The sequence below is a fragment of the Mastacembelus armatus genome, chromosome 5 (assembly GCF_900324485.2).
Source record: "Mastacembelus armatus chromosome 5, fMasArm1.2, whole genome shotgun sequence".
Taxonomy (NCBI): Eukaryota; Metazoa; Chordata; class Actinopteri; order Synbranchiformes; family Mastacembelidae; genus Mastacembelus; species Mastacembelus armatus.
The window spans coordinates 19,430,377-19,456,326 of record NC_046637.1 but is presented as its reverse complement, the minus strand read 5'-3'; the positions used below and the strand labels follow the sequence as shown (position 1 = coordinate 19,456,326).

At 39.7% G+C, this 25,950-nt stretch overlaps 1 protein-coding gene across 7 annotated transcripts in view; it reads left to right on the top strand.

The window, feature by feature from the left end:
• Positions 1 to 2,113: 2,113 nt before the first annotated feature.
• chl1b (cell adhesion molecule L1-like b) overlaps positions 2,114 to 25,950 on the top strand; it is a 58,330-nt gene continuing 34,493 nt past the window's right edge. For 6 of the 7 annotated variants that reach the window (XM_026307998.1, XM_026307997.1, XM_026308000.1 and 3 more), the window contains exon 1: positions 2,114 to 2,234. The gene's annotated coding sequence lies outside the window, so the exon portion shown is untranslated. Of the gene's footprint in view, positions 2,235 to 14,011; positions 14,071 to 25,950 lie in introns of all 7 variants that reach the window. The other variant, XM_026307995.1, reaches the window with a different exon arrangement.

The following is a 25,950-nucleotide window of genomic DNA, read 5'->3' as shown; positions in this document are numbered from 1 at the left end:
TTGTGAGTAACTGTTGTTGCATTTAAATACAATCATTTTAATTTCTCATCCTGAACCAAGTCACTTTTCAAACAAATAGATATTCATATAAATGAATGAAATTTAAAATGACCCACTAATTCAAAGAAAGTGAGCTTCTGAGCATTATTGGCAATGGTAAGAGAGGATCCCATCTCATCATTTCCACACCAATTCTGTCTGTGAGTCTGAACAAATTGATTTCTAGCTGACCTTTGCTGCATGCTGCTCAAATATAGAGTTCTTAATGATCTTGTGCTGTCACAGATCCTGCAGACACCATTAGTCTACAATACGCAGGTTATGATGAAAGGAGAGAGCACTGTTAATATGTAGCAGGTTGACACACCAGTATGAACACCTGTTAGTGTAATGCAATCCAATAAACCATACAGGAAGCGAATATTACCTTAGTGAAGCTTAAAATGTTTAATTTTGTAAAATCATCATGAGGCTGTTACCTTATAGTAATTTTTTAAACTAATTTTTAATCTTGGTTTAATATATTTACAATGGAAATACATTTTCTTTGCATTTTTTATTTCTATTGGGCAATCAATTAAAACAACAAACTACATTTTTAAACATTTTCAGAGCCCATGTTTTTTTTTATGTTAGTACAGGCCCTTTGAGTTAAGTCAAACACATTTTCAACAAAAAATGTGGTTACCAGACATATGTCAATGACACAGACACATTAAGATTTAGTAGTTAATTAAAGTGCTATAGATGAATTTTGCAAATTTAATTCCGTTCTGTTATCACTCCATGTACACTGGAAGTTTCACGTTTCCACATCACACTTGTGTATGGTGCATACTAGTCCATGGCTGACCTTGCAGTTGTGATGTCACAAAGTCATGATCATGCACCATACACATCCTAAACTAAGGTTTAAAGCAAAATTCTCCCCTTCACCAGATGAATGTGAAAAACGGCCTTCTGTAGTCGAATTCTGCACATACATTAAAGTCACATAAGCAAAGCAACGTAAGCATAACAATATTTTTGAGTGAAGAGGGAGTTCAGGTTAAAAACATTAACTTGCTAGAAATAGATTTGTTACATATAGATATTAGTAACAGCCCCTAGTATTCAGTATTGTTTTGGCCATTTAAACCTATAGTTGAGTCAACAACTATACATGCATTCTCTACTTTAAAACATGTTTGTAGAGAACCTGTCCTATAGCTTATAATAAAATAATAAACAGAACAGTGCTCTGACTGACATGGTTTGAAAAGAGTAGTCACTGGCAGAGGAAAAACCCTGGGCAAACTGAGAAGAGAAATGTTGTCCTCTTTTCACTGCCTTATTCAGGTGCCTTTGAGCAAGGCACATAACAGTGGCTCAGTGGCCAACTCCAAATACTACATATATCTTCTTATTTCAATAGCTGCCAGGCAGCTCCCAGTGGCCAGTGGCAGAACATCAGTACCAGTGTGCTCTATGGTGTGGTTATTAGGATTGAGTCGTGCTTTGCTTGTCTAACTAAATAACTACTAGAGGAGAAGGTAGAATTAAAAAAAAACTAATTAAACCCCAAACCAATGAACAAACCCATTAATAACTATGTGCTGAAATTGGAATATCGCACAGTGGGTAACACACATTAGAAGATAATGAACATTTTCAAGTCTCTCACTGAGGATAGCAAACTGACGCTGATAATCTAAATGCTGTTTTGTCTCATGCATGTTTGAACAGCATCCTCAGCAGCGGTAGTTCAATGCTCCCCATGTCCCCTCCGCCCCCACCCAATAAAACCTGCTCATTCTGAAGCTTGGGAATAATGTCGCTGTCACTGTTTTTGGGGGCTGGGGGAGCGCTCTGCTCCGGTCACAATGTGGCCAAGTTGCGCCCGGTTTTTCTGCGTTGCTATGGGCCTTTGTGAAACCTATTGACTGCGATAGGGTCCCTTCTTTTCTTTGAGTCTGTGTTTGTGGAAGAGGAGGAGGAGGAGGAGGAGGAAGAAACCGCTATTACTTTTTTCTTACAGAGGCGGTGGGGGTGGTGGAGGTGGAGGTGGTGGGGGGGGGGGGGGGAGCGATAGTAACATCCGAAGGAGGAGGAGGAGGAGGGTGGAGGAGGTACACTCTGGTTCAGATCGAGAACGAGGCGAAGCGGCGTCACGTTAACAGTTAAAGCTCCCTCCTTCCAGCGGTGGACAAATTCAACTTTCTGAGCGGCTGCCACGACATGAGTTGTATCTGAAGGTGAGTTTACACAATTGCTGTATTTTCTTATCTTATTACAGGGAAACACAATGTCTGTTGTCACATTTTTTTTTTCTCCCTGTTGAGCGTTGTTAGCCTAAATGTTGGACTTGGTACTAATTTTAGCAGAGCCCGGCACCTGTACGACTCTTTATGGCAGGTGTTTGGTCACTAATATTATATAGTAGGTAAAAAGAAGGGGATTTTGGAAACGGGAAAAAGTGGTCTCGCCTGCTGGTGTAATAGTTTCAGTTTTTCATGGAATAATAACTAGACTTACAGTTTTGTCAAAGCAGTAAGCTGGGAAATGGACCAGTGAAGGGCTAACCTAGCTTTACCAGGTTTACCCACAGTACTTGCACAGGCACAAATGGCTCACTTTTTAGCAGAAAACCTCACCATGAAGCTTTCAGACCATTTTAAAAGAATAACATATTGCAACTGTATTATAATTTGTTTGAATTCATGCCAAATGAAGATGAAAGTCCATTTTTCCTAATTCATATAAATGCATGTGATACCTGATTATAGGATTAACCACTACATTTCCCATAATGATGTCAGCCAGATTATCACTGGCTCTCATGCTGAATACTGAACTGCAAAACTGAATCACACCTTGTCATCCAGTGTGGTGAATAGCATTACCTCATTCTGTGTTGGCAGTGAATGCATGCATTTCATCTTGCATGTGATGTGGCAGATGCAGGGATAGTCATGTATAGCAGGAAAAATGTAGGAAGAGACATCTGTGTAGAAGCTTTGATGATGGTGGGTGTACAATAATATTTTGTGTGCACATTTGAAATGGGGGAAACCACATATGTCATTTCAGCAGACATATTCTTTTATAGTGAAAAGATAAGTAGAGGCACGTGGCAGCAGGAGCCCACTTTGAAAGTTTATAAAAGGTAGCTTTAGTCTAGAGTAGATGAAAAATAATTTGAATTACTTTTTTATTGTAGCTGACACATTTTGCAATGCATTTTAGAGAAATTGACTTTTTTAATCCTTCTCCACACTTGAGAAAATTGCTTTACATTGCTGTTACACAAGTGTAACACATGCATGACACATGATTAGAATGATTGATGAGTTTTCAATGAGTGCGATTAAAATCACATTACAGCTGCACTGAAATCAGGAGAGTGGTGCTGCTTGGTTCCTATAGCTTTGGTAATTGATGGGGATGGGAACAGTTGTTGCTCGTGTGCTTGAAGTAGTTGCATTTATAGATGAGGCATATCTCCTATGGTTAACATAGTGATTCCCTCACTATGAATATTTACAAGGTATGCAAATTTAGCACACACACTGTGGAAGTGCTGCAAATTCAAATGTTTCCTCAGCATTGTTGTGTAGTGTCTCATTACAGATGATGCCTCTAAGGGGATCCTACGAAACAGGGAAGTGGTTCATAGTTTACCCATAATCTGCTGTTTGTATTCATTCTGATTTACTTTTCTTTGATTGTTCACAACACAATCAACTTGTCCTATATTGACTGTGACAGTTTTTTTTTTCTAAAAATGAAGGAATATAGTTCTGTCATAGTAAACAGTCCAAATGCAGGCACATAGTACTAGTGCTGCTGATACTGATGTAGCTGCTGCTCATTGTTAACTACAAAGACCTTCTGAAGGTCATATTGCCACTTTTGAATTTAATCATCTCAAGCTGTTGTTGAAGAAGAGCAGTCCTATTTATGCTTCCACTTCCCAGCAGCAATGCACACCTATGTTCTTCAGGAATCACTGCCAGAATTAACACATATCAGGTAAGTTACCTGAATTTAATTTCTAGGCCAAAGACAAGTGTCTGTAATGGCACTTGTCATCACACATGGCCCCCAGCTGCTCTGTATTCAGGGCAGTGGTGCTTTGTGTCCAGAAGTAGGTCGAATGCTTCTCACCAAACAATTTGAGCAAGAGCCAGTAATTGGACAAGCAAAGTGTCGACCATCTCCCAGCCAGTTCATGTCAGGCAGCCCTCTCACCACTTAATATGCAGCTCCAACCTGACTCATTTCATGGAGCTTTTTCATCCTTTTAATCTTTAGATTACAAATGCAAGAAACAGAACATCTTTTGTAGCTGCAGGCAGACTCATTCTTTATACATTAGTGACTAGCATTCTTAGCCACAAACAAAAGTCTGTTCATATACCAACAAACAACTGTAACTGTTCAGATCAAACTTCCACCTTCTCACCAATGAGGATTTGCACAGTATTGTGTCTGGCTCTGTTTGCTGCAAATACTTTGAAACTCAGTAACAGATGAATGATAAAAAAAAACCTGAACCTACACCTTGCTGCATGGTTTTCATCCTTTGTACAATCATCACAAACCGATTCTGAGGCAGGAACTGCTTTGAAGCTGTGAAAGACAGAGGCGGACAGTGTTTGTGTCTTTACCTGTTCATACAGGTGTGTGTTTGCCTTAGAACAAACCTGTTTGTTATGACAGTGTGTGCACATTGTCCAGCATACCACATGGGGGAAGTAGGGGTTGAAAGGGAGAAAGAGACAGACAGACAGCCCTTTGCAGCTGGGTTGTGTACATCTGGTCTTTAACAGTGCAGACCGAAAGATGTATGTATAAAGTTTGAGTGTGGCCCCCACCCCCAGTGATACATGGGTGTAAGTTGAGACAGGGAGAGCTGGAACCTGAATTTCCCATATTTGATTTAGAAGATTTAGCATCTTGTATATTCTGTCTGTGATTTTGTTCACTCAAATGTTTGTCTATCTTCACAGTGCACTATCAGTAGTAGATACATCTCTTACTGGAATCAGCAATGTAATTTCAGGCTATAATTCAATCAGTGGATTGGAATCTGAAGTATCAGATGGCTATTAGAGATTAGAGAAAGCTGGCCTGTTATCACCCTATCGAGAATATATTGCTGAAAAAAAGGTATCTCTAAAAAGCGTCCTATGTGGGTTCAAAGTGCAAACCTAAACTGTGATAATTGAAAAAACTGCAAAATTGCAGTGATACCTGGTGGTGTTGAGATGTTAGAGTGTGTGTCCAGGAGTGGCTGTCAGATGCGGCAAGAAGGTGTGGTGCCTAGCAAGTAACAAGGCTCTAATTGAGGTTCAGCTCAGGCTCCAGCACTACAAGCAATTACAGTGACGACTTATGCTCCCTGTGCTGCAGGCAGAGTTGAGTGCTGCAGCGGCAGCATACCTGAGCCCTCCTCTTTCATGTTTGTCACTGATAACAGCCGGAAAGGCACATTCTAGCCAGTACCTTCTGGAAATATGTTGTGGTTACATGAAATATTCATTTCCTTCTCTGCTCTCAGGCAATGTGCATATTTATTTACCAGATTTTTTATGATACTTGGGAGAGAAGAGTGTTGGAAAAGGGTCTCTCCTTGCTGCCTCTGATGGGGGGCTGGATGACTGTGCAGAGATAAGAAATGCTAATCACCAGAATCAAGGTTTATTTTTTATTTATCAGGTCACTTCGTCATCTGGTCAATGGGTGAATGTGATCAGTGGTTTCTGGCACTGCACGGACAATTAATCAGTGAAGTTAATACTAAAGGTCAATCCTGCAGTGAGGTCAATGTTATCTCATGTGTTCAGTGCTTTTTTTTCGCAGCAGCATAGTGTGAGAGGCTAGTAGCTAAGAGTGGTGATGATGTGTACACACATCCCTGCCTGAAGGTATACTTTAGCTTGTCATTGTCCTGTCTCTGTGCTGCTGAGGCTGTTTTGTCCTGAACAGTACATTTTTCCAAGACATATTGTTATTTACTGCAAGCTACAGGGCGTGCAAGCTTTTCATGTCTTTCATAATGTCTTTTGTTTACATTTCATCATTTAGACAAAATAAGAATCCTGTGTTATTGTTATGGCCAACATTTACACATATCTTCCACTTGATGTGTTATTATTCTTTCCTTCAGGCTGTTTGTGAATGTGTTTTTCATGGGAAATTTTCCATCCTCTGTTGGATTCAGTGAAGAATGTAGTGTTATTTTGCGTCACATAGCTTTAAATTGTAATTGTTATGTTTCATTAGTCAATGTTGATTACACTCACATGACGACCATAACCAATAAAGAGCACCAATAAGGGGATGTTTTATGAGAGGAATTCTAATCCCACTGTGCATTCCTGTCAGCTTCAAACTCATTTTCCAATTGTATTGTCCCAATTCTTGCATGCCTGCTCAGATTTATAACACTGCTGTCAAATCACAGAGTACATATCCTATAAAGTCAATGTTTATGTTAAAACCCCTGGTGAAAAAGGCAACAGAACCATAAGATTCTCCAAGGAACAACAAACATGACAGCTATACCTCAAAGAGTAAGGAGTTACTGCCATAAAGTCACTAAGATACAGAAAGGATTTCCATTTCAATTGCGAGCTCAATTTGGAATAACTCATGCATGCAGAGGTATGAAGAACAAAGAGTATAAAGAGTATAAGAATACGAGTGACAAATGTAGAGAATGAAACAGAGGAGTGCGGTATCACGAGCTTTGTGTCCCATGAAGGGTATTGTGTGTGACTGCCTGGATAAGGTTACAAGGGGACCCTTGAGACATGGAAGTGAAGGGCACTGAGGATGAGGGAGGACATATGTGACAGGCAGGGGACACAGAGGACGTACCAGGGCAGAAGTGAAACACGCCTCATAATATAATGCTGTGAAGCTGGTTTGTTGGTTTATTTGATGGGACTGCCCATCACAGTTCCCCACACAACTAATGGCTTGTTTTGTCTAAACATTAATCTTAAACCTAAAGTCCCATTCAATTTATAGCCACAATTTATAAAGCAGAGCAACAAATTATCATATCTAAGAGGCTGGAAACTGCTAATATATATTTTCTAGTTTTAGACAATGTGTTATCCCTACAAATATCTTGTATGGTGACTTAAGACAAAATTTTGTAATGCCTTTGGGAAATTGGAAATTTGGTTTATTTTGTCAGACAATAAAAAAAGCTGTGTGGATAAACAAGACTGTGGAAAGAATCTGCAGTCATTTTTGTGGATCTGCAAGGCTGTACAAAGTAGACCTTTAAGCTAAATACCAATGCCAACAAGCTGATGTACTTATAATGGCAATGTATAATGTCATCAGCGGGTGTTAGATTTACAAATGTTAACCATTATAAGAGATGGTCTTTGCATGCAAACATTTGCTTATTGATACTAAATGCACAGTGCAGCTGAGGTTGACTGGTAGGTCATCTTGTAGGTATTTGGTCATAAACCAAAGTATTGAACCTGATGATGGAAAGATGAATCAAAGTGATTGCAGTTTATCCTGAGGGGCAGAGGGGCCTGTGCCAACAGCTGTGGAGACATGTCACATAAAACCATAATGTCACCTGTGTGGTGGTGCCATTGCAAAAGTCAGGGGATTGGGACAGCATCAGAAAGCCTGCATTATCTGCGCACCATGAATATCTGAATAAAAAATTCTGAAATTTTATTCTACACCAAAATATTGGATCAAAAGACTGGATTGCAATTCATAGAGCTATACAGCTAGCACTGCTGAAAAAGTATGCAGGAAATCATAAAAAAAACATTGTATTATTATGGTATTGGTGCTTAAATTCAAATTAAGATCAATCAAATTAGATTCCTGTTTTATGGTCAAAATTATTTTATAAAATTTGGCAAAACATGATTTAGCATCATACAAATTTGCAGGTAATTTGTGAGGTAATGTATTGTGTGCAGTCTATCTAGAAGCAGGTGAGTACCATAATACTGTATGTGTGTGTGATGGGGTCTGCTGTGAGGGCAGCAGTGCTCTTGCTCTATATCCAGAGGCTTCCCCTGGGACCTCATTACACTGTGCTGGGCTCCGATGGGTGCTGTAAGTGGACTGTTGGGAGCCCCAAACCAATGCAGCTCCATGTATGTTGATTTGGTGTGAACATGATAGTCCAGAGTCTGCTCTGCATAGTAACAGCCTGTTTACAGGCCCATTGAGGCCTGGAGTCAAGCACAGCACTATCCTCCAAATGGAAGATTAGAGAAGCAGATCAAGTGTGATTAGAATCATGAAACAAAGAGGCTGAGCTGCTGAGTGGTCAATTTGCTAAATGGACTAACACATGAGCAGTAACTATAATCTGCTTTTTGTTTGCGATTTCAGCAGTTGTAATTCATATGTCCCCAAATGTCATTTCGATTAATTGGAGAATGTGCAGATGACAGCTGACCTAATCTGGGAAGCCAAGATTTTATAGACATTTGTAATATGAAACCTTTAATGGAGACACCCTGGTCCTAAGCATTGTTCTCTTGCTGGCTATTAGATGCACCACTGTATTTTGCTGCATGTACAGAGCAGCACATGTTTTATTTATATATATATATATATATGTGTGTGTGTGTGTGTGTGTGTGTCAGAACATATTTTGCACATAAATAATATTTTAAGCATTTTTTAAATCTTGTGACAATTTGTGAAAGTCATCGCGGTTGCCCTTTATGGCTTCCTACAAAGTGCCAGAACTCAGCGTGTCTATTTCTTAATGCAATCACCCCCAGACAGAGCAAATGTTGAGTGAAAGAAACTTGCCAAACTGGTACAATTCCAAATTAATTTATCAGCTTGGTGGGAGCTCCGCTCTCCATTTTTCTTACAATTGTGACCCGCAGACGACCAGCAACTGCAAACCTTTTTGACCTCATTATTTTTACAGCTCCAGATTTTTCTGGGTGGAAACCAAGTCTTTTCGCAGAGCATGTTTTTATGGGCTCATATCAGATTGCAAACAGCCTCACCTTGTAAGGTTTGCTGCAGTTTACATGGAATTCTTATAAGTAACAGGGTGTGGTTTTGCTAGTCTTGAGGTTTCATTGTGATTAGGTAAAGCTATTATAATATTGATGCTTAAAGAGAATAGCTAGGATGCTGACCGTGCATTTTAGTCACAAATTCACTCATTGGAGCACAGAAGAGGGCAGTGGTAGGAGTAAATACGTTGTAATTGCATTAGATAATCAGTGTGATGCAGACTTACGGGAACACTACCAGAGGAAGGCTAATGTCTAGTGCAGTGTTCATTTTGAAATGCCAATCAGTTTAGAAAACAGCATATAAACACTGTGATGTAGAACCTTTTTAAGACAGCAGGGAAGGCAGAGATTACAATATGTATTTACTTTAATATAACTTTGTTTCTTTTATGCTCTATCACAGAATATATAAATACCTCTTAACAGTTAGATTTACCTAGTGCTCTTCCTTCAAATTGTTTTAAGGTTAGTCTTGAAATAGCACCCATGCTTTGCTCCTTTACAGAAATACAGGGTCTGCAGGGTCTTCTTCTCAGCCATCATCCCAAGAGTGAAACTTGCTTTTTCAGTTCAGTTTTTTCAGTAGGAGAAAGAAAAATATATACTGTAACAAGCAAGCATAACCCAAGAAAGAAAATAATGCTGACATTATTCTGTCATAGAGGTAATGCATAATTAACAGCTAAATGCTAATGTAATATGTTGGAAAATTGCAGATATGGTGGTGGAAAGACAACAGATGTTTGTTTCAGATTAATCCTGTTGATATTTACGGTAAAAAAAAAAAGGGCTTTGCAGCTCATTAATCATTTTTCTCTTGGTTTGTTTGTGTACATTCATCACTATAGACTCTTCTTATCTAGGGTTGTACTTGTATTACTTTGCCTAACAATTTGCTTTAGGCAGACCTTACACATTGGTTTATGCATGGAGGACATTGATAAAGAGGTTGAACAATTAGGATAGAACAAAATCATTTTGTCTCAGCAGGGGAAGTGAAATTGCCTCTGTTTCCTGTACAGCAGCAGCTAGCTGGAGAAGATTGCAAAAATCTGGTTTTAATCTGATTTGGGTTAACTACATCCTGCAGTAGTTCAGGTTCTGCAGTACTTCAGGTCCTGAATATTGGTCCAGCAAAGAATTTTGAGCTCTAACAAAATTCTAAAGATGGTTTATGAACAGCTCCTACACTGCATCAGTGTTAGTGATTGCCAATGTAAAATGGTTTAAAGGCCTGAAGCTATGGCTTTCAGAAACAAAAACAGATCAATAAGAGGTGATCCTAGAAAAATCCTGTTCTGATATCCTGGGCCTGAGCTTGGAAATGCTCCCATCAGTCTTCATGATGACATATAGTGCAGGATTTTCCTTTTTTCTAACAGACACTTCTCCCTCTGTGGTGTTCCACTGACCCTTCTGGTTTCCTGTGGTGTGTCACAAGCCAACAGTGTGTCATCTTTTCCAGTCAGAGTGGTCTTATGTGGTGTGATTTATCTCATCACCGCAACTCCCTGAGATACAGTACTCTAGGCAGTTTGTTGTCTTCAACGTTGACATTTGCATTTAAATTGACTTCATGCCACCGTGATTTATTTTCTTCAGAGAGTGACAGAGTTTTGTGAACGGCTTTGACTCTTAATTCTTTTGCATATGCCATAAGTATGATAACAGAAGTGGGATTAGTATTCAGAGAAATTGTGGTCTAACTTTGTCCCACAGTGTACTACAGGAACACACGTCTCTCAAAAATTCTCTCAGAACAGCATAAATTCTAATCAGCCCTGCATGGCATTGCCCATGAAGTAATTGTAGTAAAAAAATTCTTCACATTAGAGAGAAAAATGAACTCAGAATAGTTTACGATTGACTTGAAATTCATGCTGACATATTTTGCTTGTGCTTAGGTAAAAGGGAAATAACACCTGTTTATTTTTTCTCTTGAAAAATAAATGTGTTTATCTGGAGTCACCATTGTGATTTATCCACCTTATAAAAATAGCCAAACAAGAGACTGTTAGCTCTGCAGGGGTCATAGTAATTTGGGAGCCATGGTGTTCATGGGATGACAGCTTGACACAGGATGTTCACTGCGATCACCAGAGAAAGCGAGTATAATTGACACTGTTAGCCTTGATGGCTGTCAATTTTCTGACAGCTGATGAATTTACATTGACTATACATAACAAATTCATAGCTTCTGTTTTTAAACCATTTTACACCTCAGTAATCCCTTTCTAACAGCCACTGGCCCCAAGCTGGGCCACAGCTTGCAACCTGGGTCATGGATATGTGATTATCCTTTACAGAGTGTGAAGTGGGTGATGCTGCAGCCAAAGGGCCCTTGTGAAACGCTGTCCACAGGTGTGATTCACCCAGGGTGCCTGTCATCTTCCTGAACTGAGAGTATATAGGCCCCTTGTTTCTGCTGTGAGTGTAACTCACCTGCTGTTGAAACATTTGGGGTACACAATGAACAGTCCCTAGTTCCTCATTTGCAGCCAAACTAAAGTTACAGATGGCTTTTCTGCTTCCTGTGGTTCACCAGAAGAAGAGGTGTGGTGAGTTTGAAGGTTACAGGCAGGTCTTCCTCTGTTGTTTTGTGTGTGGAATGTCATTAATAACACACAGAGGTCTCTTTAATACTGGAGGATTTTTAGCTGGGGTCGAAAGTGTGTCAGGAGTACTGCTATTAACCCTGTGTATTGTGCCTTTCTTTGAAGGGCAGTCCACTGGCAGACTCTTTTTTTCACAAGAGAAAGGACCACATTTCTTTAAGTGAGCACAGACATAGATTGCTGGCTCTCCAACCTTCAAGCAGATTTTACAACAGTAGATGCTCTTTTCTTCCTTTTTGAACAACCAAAGCTCCTCTTCTTTGGGTTCGGTTCAGCTATCTCAATCATGAAGTAAACATTACTCCTCTCATTTGCTACACAACTAGAGAGTAAAGAACTATTCTATCAGAATGAAAAACAATGAAAGTTTCCAGTGTGTGGGAATGTGCCTTAACTTCACAAAGAGTGACTGATGCTGCATTTGTAAGTTGAAAGAGGCGAGTTTACATCACAATGAAAAGACGAGGATTTTACAGCAATCACAGCAGTGGTATTTTGATCTGTTGCAGCAGAGAGATGTAAATCACTACAGGGATGCGTTTTCGCCATTCATATTTGATAGCATTTTTTAACACACCATTAGTGATAATAGTCACTACAAGGATGATGTTCACCCTTTATATGTTAAAGCATGTCCTTTGTGATAACAAGAGAAAAAAGCAGTTAGAAGATATTATAAAAAAGATATTTTTATTCAGATGTGTTGATAGTGTCACTTAAAAATGGTAAACACGCAGATCTAATTTCTCATCATGTTTTGTTGAAGCTTTTTTTTTAGATTAGTTACAGTAATTACTCATTTCACACTATTAGTGTGTAAATTGTACACATTGATACTGGCTGGTGTTGGAGTTGTAATCTAAATTCTCCACATGGTGCTTCACCACAGATGGTAAAACAGCTGTGATTGAAAGAATTTGTCAAACAAAATAAAATAATCTACCAGGCCTGGGCCCTCCTACATAATTTTGTGATTGCGTGCTGACTACCCTGAGGAGACAGAAACACACTGAATATCTGGTGTGGGTAAAGGATAGTGAGTTAATGTACAGAGAAGTCTGTGAGGTAGTTCATGCTGTATGTAGCTAGAGGAGCATGCTGTTTGCGTGTGTGTTTTCAGTAGAGTCACATGTGTCTGTCTCTTTTTATGAATTGAATAATGGGGGCCAGTACTCATCAAATCAACCATCTAGTGCCTCTGTAGGTTGGGGATTCCATTAAGGTGCTCAGCCTGAACATACCCCACACTGACTCCCTCAGGAGCCAGAGGGGGATTTGTTTTGCTCAATAAGTGGGAGAAAACAGTATTAAAATGTTCCACCCCGCCCAACACAGCAGCTGATTTAAAATTCTACATGTTTCCAGTTTCCTGCTGCTGCGTTAAAGCAGGAGTTGCAGCCATGAAACTGATGGGTCGGTAAACATAATGCAGCTGGGTTGGTTACCGGACTCTGGTTTTGGCTTGCTTAATTTACTAAAATGAGATATTAGGCTTAAGGCTTAAACAGCAGTATGTAGCATTTACATTAAAGACAGTGCAAAAATGATGTTTTACTGAGACTTTGGTTCACGTCTTGACCCAGTAAGTATAGTAAGGTTACTACCTAAGCAAGAGCATGTTGAAGAATCCTTTCCCAATCTGACCAGAGCCAGGAGCTCTGGTTCCCAGAATGCCGAGCACAGCAAGTCCACAGCCATCATCATTAGGGCTGCAGCGCAGTGGACACTAATGGCTGTCCTCATTCTGCTGCCTCGGCACATTCACAGTGCTCATCTGAGACTTGAGGGTGTGAACACATGAATTAATTCAATTGTGGTGAATTCACCAGTCACCAACCTATTCCAGCTTTAAAGCAGGATGCAGTATGTAGAAATCTTTGTAGTGGTGATATCCTTTTTCAGCCACCCTTGAATAATCAAAGTAGGCTAATTGGGGAGTTTGTCCTCATTTATCTTCGTTTAAAGGCTGGAAAAATGGCACTGTTTACTCGTTTCAATATTGAGAAGAGGGGGAGCAGGGAGGAGAGAAAAACGGGTAGCACAGTTAAACTGGGGGATGGGGCTGGTAAAATTGATGGGCTGTGGATGTGATGTCCCTGGACTCCTAATCGTGTTTTAAGATTTCATATAGCCATAAGCATCTTCAAATGGAAACTACTCCAGCATCAAAACATGGCGTTGAAAATGTCTACATGCATATTTCAGTAGAATGAAGATTTATCACCTGTTTTTCTCAAGTGTTAAATGTAATATCTGAAAATCAATACAGGGTCATGACAAGACACATTCATCAATTGAAAAGCTTTACAATGTTGTATTTTTGCACTTACATGTGAAAGCAGTCAAAGTTGAACCTCCTTTCTGTTGTTTTTGTAGTAGCAGTATGGATTTTCAGCCATCCATATAAACTCTTGACTGAAGAGCCTGCAGTCATCGTAAGTAGCCTTTTCCCTGGTTTTAGGCAGTCTTTCCCTCCACCAAATGTACACTTTACAAATCAATAAGCTTCCACAGTAATTTAACTCTGTGTGCCCCTGAGAGCTTGGTCATTGTATGTCATAGGCAGAATTAAAATCATTGAGGTTCCCAGCTGTCCTTGCCAAAGAAAAGGCTGGTTAACTGATGACATGGCATATACCAGGGGTGGGCAATCCATGTTCCGCAAGGGCCACTATCCCTGCACTACCCACTGCTGATTACCTGGATCAGGTGTGTTCAGTCAAACACAAGCTGGAACATACTGGCTGTGTCTGAATATCCACCCTCAATCACTAAATAGTGGAACACTACATAGTTCACTATATAAGGCACTCAATTGTTAATGGTTTCAGACACTCACCCACTACTTCTTTTCTGTCTCCTGCGCATGTAGACGTCACTTACTGTTTCCTCTAATTATTTTTATTATTTTAATAATTTTGTGAAAAAAAATTAATTTATTTCATCCTGAATGTTTTCTTGAAAGGGATACCTTAACTATCTTCTCATAATTTTGAGCTACAATCTTGAATCTACATTAATAACCTTCGGGCGTTTCTGCCATTTTTTCATCCACACAATGCAGGATGGTCTATTTTGCCCGTCTAGTGACCATCATTGCTCATGACATTGTGGGCAATTTTAAGGGCACCACTACAAAATGGCATACTCACTATATAGAGCCCTATATAGGGAGTAGGGTGACATTCGGACACAGCCACTATCTCAGATGAGGGTGGTAGTGGGGAAGACAAAATTAATTGGTACTGCTTCTGATTCGCAGAACATACCTGACCCAGATAATCAACATTGGTAAGGCAGGGATAGTTGGAAAACAACCAGAGCTGTGGCCCTCAGTGCCCACCTCTGGCATAGACTGTGTTGTATGTTTTGCTATGTCCTTACAGATTTATTTTATTATGTCTAAGCCCCTTATAGGGTTGACCAAAAAGGATGCAGAGAAGAAGCATAGGTAGGTTTTCTGCTTGGTTTGAATGGATCTATCAGGATTTGGCTCCAGTAAGTGCTTGCCCATCATTGTCCTGTGCTATGTTCCTACCTGATACTGATCAATACTTATACTGTATAAAATCAGTTTCACATGTGAAGCATAGGTTGGTTTTCTCATTACTCCCTTTAGGTTGGAGCTTGACCAAAGATAGACTTCTGGGGCCAGTACCAATAAACATTTTCAGTTATTGTTTTTAATATCACCATATCAACATATTTCTTGTGTTTTAGATTAGACAAAGAGAAGTAATAACAACAGTAAAAAAAAGGTATTTTACAACTAGAGAATACATTTATTATTGATGATGTGTTTATTATGCAACTCTGCCAACCTACATATATTCTGGTATCAATCTGTCTTTATTGAGTCAATATTTTCAAATAATATCAGCCTTCCGACCTCTCAGTCTGGCTCTAATTTTTGGTTCTAATCATATTACCTTTGATTTCTGAAGACAGGTGTTCTACCAGAAAGGTCTATTGGTATGAAATCTTCTTAACCTCCAGCTATCAAGTGACTTCAATCTTTATTTATATACTTTAACAACAAGTAGCAACAACAAATAGCTGAAACAAACTTGGATAGCCACAATATAATCACATTTGGGCACATTTGTTAAGAAAAAATGAGCAGTAGCATTCTAGACAATTTGAAGACAATGAAGTGTGGATGATGAAATGAGTTACTGTTGTCCAGTCGAGAATGAGCAGTCACAGGAATCATCTGCACCCCCACCATCTGGACCCTCACCAATTTCTGAAGTCTAGAAATCAAAATAGTATTGCCTACAGTGTCAAAAGCAGGAGTAGAAACATGACTGGGCTCCTGGCATCTGCAGACAATAAAGTTTACCTTTGTACCTTTAGAGGAGCTGACTCAATGTTGAGATCTAAAACCCAACTGGAAAAAATTATATTTTTTTGACAATAACATGACAGCCACCACCTTTGCCAGTACTTTTGGATAAAATGGCAACTGAGATATCAACCTATAGTTGGATAATGTTAACTGGTCAAGAAGTAGAGGTGACAACACCCAAGATAATTATTTAAAAACAAATAAAAAGTGGAAAACCTCCTGAAATGATTTAGCAGGAATTACATCCATAGAATAATAAGTTGGTTTAAATCCATCCATTATCTATACCTTCTTATTCCTTAACCAGGGCCACAGGGATCTGCTGGAGCCTATCCCAGCTCTCTTTTCGGTGGAAGGCAGGGGTACACCCTGGACAGGTCACCAGTCCATCACAGGGCCACACAAAGACAAACAACCACACACACTCACACTCACTCCTATGGGAAATTTAGAGTCACCAATCAACTTAACATGCATGTGTTTGGACTGTGGGAGGAAACCGGAGTACCCGGAGTAAACCTACGCAAGCACAGGGAGAACATTCAAACTCCACATAGAAAGGCCGGGTGGCAAACCCAGGACCTTCTTGCTGTGAGGCAACAGTGCTAACCACTCATCCACTGTGCCTCAAGTTGGTTTAAATGTTTATTAAATTTAGATAAGACAAATAAGCAACATCAAACTGATTACAAATATCAGAATCAAATTCTTAAAATAATCTGACATTCATGTCTATGCTTGGCCTGACTAAAGCAACCTATTCAATTAAAATGCAAGCAAGGTCTCAAAAGACATAGGAAAGAGGAAATAACTGAAAATGTCACCAATTTTTTTCACAAAATAACAAAACAACTCCGAAAACTAAATGTATTGATATGGTTTTGCAATATTCTGTCAGAGTGGTATACTGTATCTAGTTCAGCTGCTTTATGATCAATTCTGTTTTTCAATAACTTCATTCTGGATTGGCAGCTGAGCTCTCAGGCACTGCAGATAACTGGTGATAGAGAATCTAACCCGCCTACCGAGAGGCATGTACTCATGTTGCTAAGATACAGTGTGCCGACCATTGTTCATCACCAGCCACAGCTGAGGAATATGCATTATGGATGATGCAGTCATTCTACACATAACACATAAACTGCTAAAGGTTTTGAGATGAAAGCTAGGGTATCAGACAGTGAAGAGCCTGGCTCTGATGGACTATAGATCCTGCTGTGACCACACCACAAGAAGATTCAGAGATCAATCAAAGCCTTTATTAATGGAGCCAACAGCTGAGAGAAATTATGCTTCGTCTGTTACCAGATTCCTAAAAAGAAACAAGATGAAATCAATCTGTATGATATCTTACATGTATAATTATGTGGAAAAGAGTGCCAACGTAACGATAAATGCCATTTGGTGCTTATTATGTGCCAAAATGTGCTCTTATGGGATATTAAGTCAATTTGTCCTTTGCCACAGCTATAAAAGGTCACGAATGAAGCCTATCATTGACTTGTTCCTGATCTAAACTCCCTTCAGTCACACACCAGCCTTCTAGAAGGGCAAACAATATTTTAAATACAATGCAGAATTTGTATTCAGTTTTCAAACTTGACTGACACTAGCTGCAAAAACAAAAACCTCTTTCATCGATCTTTGTTGTTTAGATGTTTAAAATACATTTCTATTGTGTACGTTTTTAAATATTGTCAGTGACATTTTTCTGTGTCTACATATAAATAATTATAAAGCAAAAGAAATGTGCAAAACTACTGAATAAAAACAAAATGTTTTCAAGGAAAATTCACTGTCAAATGTTCTTTCCATGCTGTCCCAACTTCAATATGTCCAAAACAGAGCAATTCCTAAACCTCCCTTTAATAGAGTCTTTCAGGGAGGCACAGGAAGAGGAACAAATGCCTCTATTCAGTACGGTCCAAAATGCTAATGCCTCCGGCTCTTAACACGTTTATAAGGGTTCCCATGTCACGACATGGCATAGTCCACCCCTAATGGTGGCTGTGGCTGGGGCCTGCATGATAAAGCCAAACACAGTACCGAACATGAGAAATATGACAATGACACTGTTGGTTTCCAGGGGAACAGGGCATCTGGAGCATAGTTGTACTTAGTTGTACTATAATGAAACACACAAACATGTTATGTCACACTGAACATTGAGGTTTCTTTCTTCACTATGACTTCAGTCACTGAAACCTCTCTTTGGAACTGAGTTTGGGCCCTGACATTCAAAATATCTATAAAAAGTAACTGACGTGTGGTTTTGTCACCGTGGCATCCCACACATCTGTGTAGTCATGGATTTTGTGGGCTGGTTAAGGGGACAAAAGAGGCAATAAAGTGATGTATAGCGCAGGTGCTGTTATTAGAACTGTTTGCCATTCCAGTGGGTTATATCGAATTCCAGTAACTATGTGTGCACATATGTAAATGATGGCTGCACAAGGTTTTGTATAATAAGAGAAACTTTGTGCAAACAAATAAATGAAGGGCAGCCAGGGTTTAGTGATTGCTGGAGAAAGTAATTACTCCTTATCTGTATTGGTGCTGAAGGCAGTCTACAGAGCTAGGTCCCAGCCTCCATGCCCTATACAATTGATATTATGTCAGTTTCTCTAAAGGTATTTCTTGACTGCCAATCTAGTCAACTTTTGGAACAGGTATAGTGTTGTATTGACTAGTTTGAATGATTAGACAACAGAATACAGCAAAATTTTCTCTCAACTCTTAACTCCATTTTCAATATGTAATTTCAGGACTTGTTGACAACACAAACACTGTATTGACATTATTGAACTATTCACAGAACAACCATTACACTCCCAACAATCCTCTTGATGTTTAGATATAAGTGCACAATAAACATTAGCGTGAATGGGCTGCAGTGCTAGGACAGCAGGATGACAAGCTGCCATCGCTGCCAGTTTGTAACAGGAATGAAGTGCTGTGTAGAAGTAATATTTTTGCAAGCTATAGCGCTGTTAGATCACTGAAGCAATAGTAAAACCTTAATTACTCATAGCAGTTAAAAATCGTGCTCAGGTGTGTCAAATTTTGTTTCCATTATCGGTTTCATTTGGCTGGCTGGCTGCCTAGTAGGTTTTGGTGCCACAGCAATCCCTATCTCCATGTAACATAACATAAAAAATATTGTCAAAAACAGCACAGGTATCAAATACATGCTTTGTATTGACTGAGATGAGGAATTGGGTGGGAAACTTTTTAAGACAGCACAGAATGCAAGTCAATAAAATGTCTCCTGTAAAGGCACTCTAACAATTTGTTTAAATATTCTTTCATGAACATAAAGACTTCTGTTGGGCCACAGCAAAAATTTTAGTCTTGCTTTGTCACTGCTACAGCCTTTGTTGTCATTGTTCCACAGTTCTTTTCTCATGTGGTAAAGAGTCTTCATCATTAAAACATTTCTTTTAATCCGTTGACATGTACATCAAAAGATATAGAGTGAGGTTGCTGGTACCTTTTAGTCCAACAGAGCTCTTCACTTTTGTGTTGTTTAGCATTGGATGAGCTGTTTGTTGAGCTTACAATGCTGTGTGTTCAATCATCAGTTAACCTGATTATCCAGACACCACATAGAGTTATTGGAGGGTCAGCTGCATGCCCCAGTTGCCATCCACCAACCTGTTACTGGGATATATTCCAATCCACAAAACAAATCTATATTACCCCAGTGTTTGTAGTAGCATGCATGATAACAATACACCTCTCCTCCATGGCTGAGTCTATAGATACAGATAGCATGCCACCACTAATGATTTTTATCTCCATTTCCTTCCCTCGCCCTGCCCTGTTGCAGGTTCGATTTTACAATGAAGCAAATTAGATTTTATCCCACTCAGTGCAGATGCTAAACCACAATATGGCAGCTAAATTCTTTTGGCTCATCAGTACTTGAACATATACTCAGAGGCTAAGGACACCAGTCTCCTTTTACACTAACCACTTGAAACCTCAAGAGTCATGAATTTACTCCCTCTTGGCTCATTTGAAATGTAGAGCATTTTAGCAATATTAGTTCTCAACCTCTCACGGCTTAACCTTTTGCACAGCATATAACATTTATACTGCATATTTTACTTGGTTTGACCAGATCTGCATAACTTGAATTTTAGGCATGATTTGAATTCTTAAAAGCTACACAATGTGTAAAAATATACAAATACAACAGAGAAGTATAGTTTGATAACTGGAAGTTTATGACTGTTCAGATTGTACTGCGTGGCCTACTGATGGTGCAATGATCCTCTACACTTCAGTGATGTATATATGCACTTTTGCTTTTAGCCAAAAATTGTATTTTTCAAAAATGTTTTATTATATGAAAAATGATTGGAGGATCTTATAGAAAAACACTGCAATGTTGTGGTGTTTGGAGACATCAAATCTCTATGAAAATCACCTTAAAACAGTCTTTAATACAAAAAGAACTGGAATACACAAACTGGAATAATAAATATGTAGGAAAAGTACAGCAGTTAGTTCTTGTCAAGTGACTTTTAGTACAACAAACAGCAGACCTCCACCCACACAGAAACACAAAGCAATATGATGTCTTCAGGCAGAGCTTTTGATGTTAGCCTGACAAAGGCACCAACTCCAAAAGCCCCTTTCACTGGATTTTTTTTTTAATATCCCATGTGCCTTTTCAAGTTGTGAAAAGATAACCTTCTGGGTGTGCCTCATGTTTCTGTTTGAAACAGACATTTGTTTCATTTGTTCAAGCCTCCTTTCAAGTGGCACCATCTTGTAGGAACACTGAGAACTTTAAGCTCTTGATTCGCCGGACACATTCCATTGCTGCCATTGTGATTTGATGCTGGGTAGATATTTCATAAAGACGGCATTGAGTTCTACCATTGTGTGTTGCTGTTGTTACACATAAACTGTAGGAGTGATGGAAACCAGCTATTTTTTATGATTGTCTGTTCAGGATTGCACCTAATGAGGAAACTTAACCTGTCTTGCATCTAGTGAGCAGGTGCCACTTTATGTTCACCCATAAATTTCTAAGGTATCATATAATTTATTAAGCCAGCTGTGCCATACATGAAGTTGCAGGCAAATGGCAGGTTCTTTAATTTCCTCAACAGGCCCTTTGACCCTCCAGACACACTGAATTATTTATATTGATTTTAAGTTTTACAAGCCACTACTACCTCAGTCCAAGTTTCCTTTGCTGTGCTGGTGCGGCTGAAACATATGTAGCATAAAAATATAACCAGACACGGATGGCAAAATCCATCAAATGAAGCCAGAAGGGGTATTTGCATGGCAGCACAGTTTCTGGTGTACTTTATAGAATTGTGCCTGTGGGCTACTTCACTTGAGTTGGGCTAATTGGCTATCAAGAGAGGCTCTTAGACTAATGGGGGTACAGGTTCATAATGCTGCCTGTTTTGAAGTTAATATAGCTAAGAAATATTGCATGGCAGGTTCTCCTAAATGGATAAGGTAAATATTTGAGAAACAAGGATTTCCCAGTGTTGCTAGGGCAAAATAACATCAACACAATATTGTCAGCCCACACACACACTAAACTAGACCTTTTTATGTGCTCAGTGAATGGCCATGAGGATGAAGCTTGAAAACCTGTTCAACCAGCCTATTGTTGAGCATGTCTGTGCAAAAACTCTCACACACAGACAAAACCTCACCCTGAACACCATGACCCTGCACACACACACACACACACGCACGCACACACACACACACACACACACACACAAACATGCACACATTTTTAGTTCGTCTGAAATATTGGTCTGCCTCCTCATCTCTTGCTGTGCGTTCATGTGAGACAGATCCCACCAACATTTTCCACTGCAGGATTAACTGTGTAGCGCAACGGGCTGCTCTGCCTCAGTGCTCCTAAAGGGCTGACCTTGGGTTGTGTGTGTGAAGAGGTGACCAGTGGGACACTCCTTAAAAGGCTATTAGATCCTTACTGCTTATTGTGTGTGGGTGTGCAACTAAATTATCTTCCATGCTTTAACTTGTCATAGGACTATAGGCGGAAAAAAGCCTGTTTTCTGGAAATAATTAATCCTACTTGTTGGCATAATAATATTGAGCAGAGCACATTGGGCTGCTTCTGTTAGAGATGATCATCTTCTCATTTAGCTTCCTGCCTTCAGGACCTCTCTATTAAATTACAACTGAGTCAACCTCTCTGAAGAAGGGTATTTGATTCAGGGCTTGCATGTACACTAGTATGAGCAGATGTGTGCATGTGTCTGTTTATGCACACTGTTTGTGTGTCCGTGTGTGTATACTGAGCCCTCCAACCACTTGGAAGGCTGTGTGCCCAGGAGCCAAGCCTGGTTACCATGCCTACACATTTTACTAAGAGACACTGCATTTATTTTAATGAATTCATTTTCAAGCTTATGTTTGCCTCTGTATTCTCTGTCAGCTGTGTACACACTTTAAATAGCTGTGGAATAGAGGACTTTCCTATAGCTGAAAGTGGCCTGGGGGAAATAGCTTATTGATTTTGTGGGGGGGGGGGGCATGATTAAATTGAGTTCTAAGTGGACATTTCATCTGAATGTGTCTATAGAAGATAAGAAGATAAGAAGGTGTAAGGGTCAGTTTGTTTCTATCCAGGTTTGTGTCTACCTTTTCCTCTTTAATTTGGTTAAATGAATTACCCCCTTCTAATTATGTTAACTTCAAGTTTTAATAAAAAAAACGTCAGGGCAACACAATTTCAAATAAGCGTGAACTGTCATGGTAAATAATGGTAAATAATGGTTATAATTATTTTACTGCACTTTTCACACTTTACAACATTTTGAACTTGAATTTTGAACTGTTGAAATTCTAAGACATGAAGTTATTGGAATACAAACATGAACAGCATTAATCAAAGAAAGACTTAGATAAAATTACGTGATAATTTTGCAGCCTCTTAACAGACAGAGCCTTTGCTATTTGTAAAAGTAATGTTTAGGTGTTGTGCAGCCAGTGACTGAACAGACGCTCTTGTGCACATTGTGTTCAGTAGGTGTACTAATCAGGAGTAGAACTCCCCTGATCGCTGCCATGATCGCTGTGTGCACCATCTGTGATGCTCTGCTGGCTTTCAGTCTGGCTGAGAGAGCTGGATAACAGTCTGGTATAGTCTCTCCTGTCCTCACCGGGCTGCAATCATCTCTGCCTTCATATCGTATAAGCAAACAATTTTTCTTCACTTGAAAGGCTTGAAACCACTTATCATTTGGCTTGCAGACTACACCACTATTACAGTATTAAAGATTTTGTAGTTCAGATAAACTACAGAATTTGTACAGCTTCCCTCAGATTTCTTTTGATTTATCTTTTTTTAGATGTGTTGTTTGACCAGTTTCTTTGTAGTGTGCCGTGTAGAATAAATCAGCTGTCAGAAAGGATCTGGAAATAATTGAAGGGACTATTAAAGTGCCTCAGATAACGGGGGATTGCACATGAATGTGGGCAATTTCCGTGCTGGAATTTTGTCTGTTTTTCATTTGCAGCCACAGATCATAAACAGCACCATTGACAGAAATGCTCCGGTTCTTGCTGAGTTCAAACAGGGTTGCAGCTTGTCTGTGATGGATTTCCCAAACTGTAACTGTACAAATACACCATCACATACTGTAGCATGCTGCAGTAAACAGCTCCACAATATCTTAACCCAGGAAAACTTTCCATCAACCCCTAAGTGATCAGTATGCAGTTAGGCGCTTGTTACCATGGCAATGTATAAGAAAATCATACACAGAAATGCATTGGTTTTCATATTGATTCAGAGTGCAGAGAATGAAGTCATGTTATCAGCCAAAGGCAGGTTGCCCTGCTTCTCTCTGTGAGTGCCAGGTTAGAGGCTGATTGACCGTTTTTGACAGACTGAGTAGCAGACGACTTTTTGGTGACATAGGCCTTGTGCCCAAAGTTCAATTAAAAGCCTCACACTGTGTGTAGCCAGCATATTTGCCAAATGTTAAGAAAGTGTAAATCAGTCTTTGCGCTTTCTCAGCAATCTGGTTGTCCTTTGGAGATTGATGGCTCTACCCTAACTCATTTTTTAAAAATTCCTTTAAATGCTGCAGCAGTTATCTTAACCCGACAGGTCGAGGAGGTTTTTACGTGTTACATGAGCACAGGCACTGTAAACGTGCAGCTATGTTTCAACATTTAAGTGGAACTGTGAACTCTGGGTGCAACCACCTGCATTTTTCTTTCACTCAAAGCAGATGGTGAGGGAGCAACATGACTTCAGTTCTGAATGCACTTGGTGTTGTTTGTGCTTTTCTCTGATATCTTGTCCATGGGGGGCAGCAGGTCAAGAGAGCATCATTTTAATTTCACTGACTCTACACAGCTGCGGACCTCTATCTTGTAGCATTCAGATAACATTTAGTGATTGTTGCTTGAGAGTGACTTGTGAATAACAAAATGTTCTAAATATTTTTGGAGTGCTTTGGATTGTCTCATTTTATTGTGAATTTCAGAATAAAGTCTGATCCAAGGGATGTGACATCAGAGTGTGTTCGCAAAACCATATCAGATCAAGAAGTGTGACATGGCACAGTGTGTAAGGTGCCAGTGAAGCATGGGTGACACCACAAAATAAGCCATTTGAATTTATGAGTGTTTATTGAGTTGCATGATCTGCTTACACTTTTTCCCTGACTTCTTTTATGGCATTTTAACAACTGGTTCAAAGTGTGAACAAATGTTTGTCCTCTTGCTTCAGTAAGTCATGTCTAAATCAGTGAATCAACTGGGCTAGGAGTGTGAATGTGCGGGAGTGACGGAGAGAAAAGGGAAGAGGTTTTCCCCGGGGCAGTGCCCAGGACAATGTCAGGTTTGTCTGGCCCGAGTACATGAACACTAAGCTTTTCGGAACTGGCAGCCGCCCCGGTACCGACCCATCTCCCCCAGCTTCCAGAGCTGTCCAGCCCCAGAGCACTAAGCATTTGTGCAAAGTTCATAAGGCTTCCCTCTGTTTGTGTGGCCATAATGGCAGCTCCATCCTGTTGTAGCTCAAAGAGTGCTTATGGGCTCTGAGGGCCTGGCGCTGGCACTGCAGAGGCGTGTGAGTGTTCTCAGTTACTGACTTTGGCTGACTGCTCTCATTATGAAAAAGACCAGAGCCCCCCCCCCCAACAATCTCCCTGTAGTCAACCTCCAGTATCAGCATCTCCTTCATCACCTTCTTTTTCTGCCTTCTAAACCCAATTTGCTAAAAAAAAAAACAACCTGAAGCTAGATAAAACGACAGGTTAGTCCATTCGGCTCATTTAATTTATTTGCATGAAGCTACAAATGTAAAATTTATTTATGTTAAATTAAGATACTTTACATTCAGTGTTAACCATGATCAGTCGAAAAAAGTTAAAATTAATTCTTTTTAGAAAAAAACTCATTTAAAGTGCCCTTAGCAAGCTGCTAAATTACTAAATCTATCCATCAAGTCATATTAAAATACAGTTTCACCACCATTTTCCAACTGTCAGCATTTGTGTGGCCCAAGTGATAACAACCTTGTTATTTGTGGCTGCAAGTTTCATAGAAGCAGCCATGTCTTTGGTTGTTGTTTCTTTTTTTTTCACCGCAGTTACGACCTGCATCAGCATAATTCAAGCATGACCCTCCTCCCTCCTTTCATTTTCTGTCTTTCTCTCTGTTAAAACCCAAGTCTCAGACTGGGGTCCACACCATACATCATCCAGGCTGGGGCCACTTCCTCCCTCCCTTCCCCCTCATGTGCCGTGGGAGACAAGTCGCAGTTTTTGTGTTGCACTGGTGGAAGGCTCTTATCGACGTCTCAGCACTCTCTGTGCACCGAGCTCTCCCCTGACATGTCACACAGCCTCCACTTCAGTCCAACGCAATAGTCTTGGAGTAAGGTCCCAGTCCAACATTTGAATCCATATGAGGAAACATGTTACCAAATACCCCTTTTACA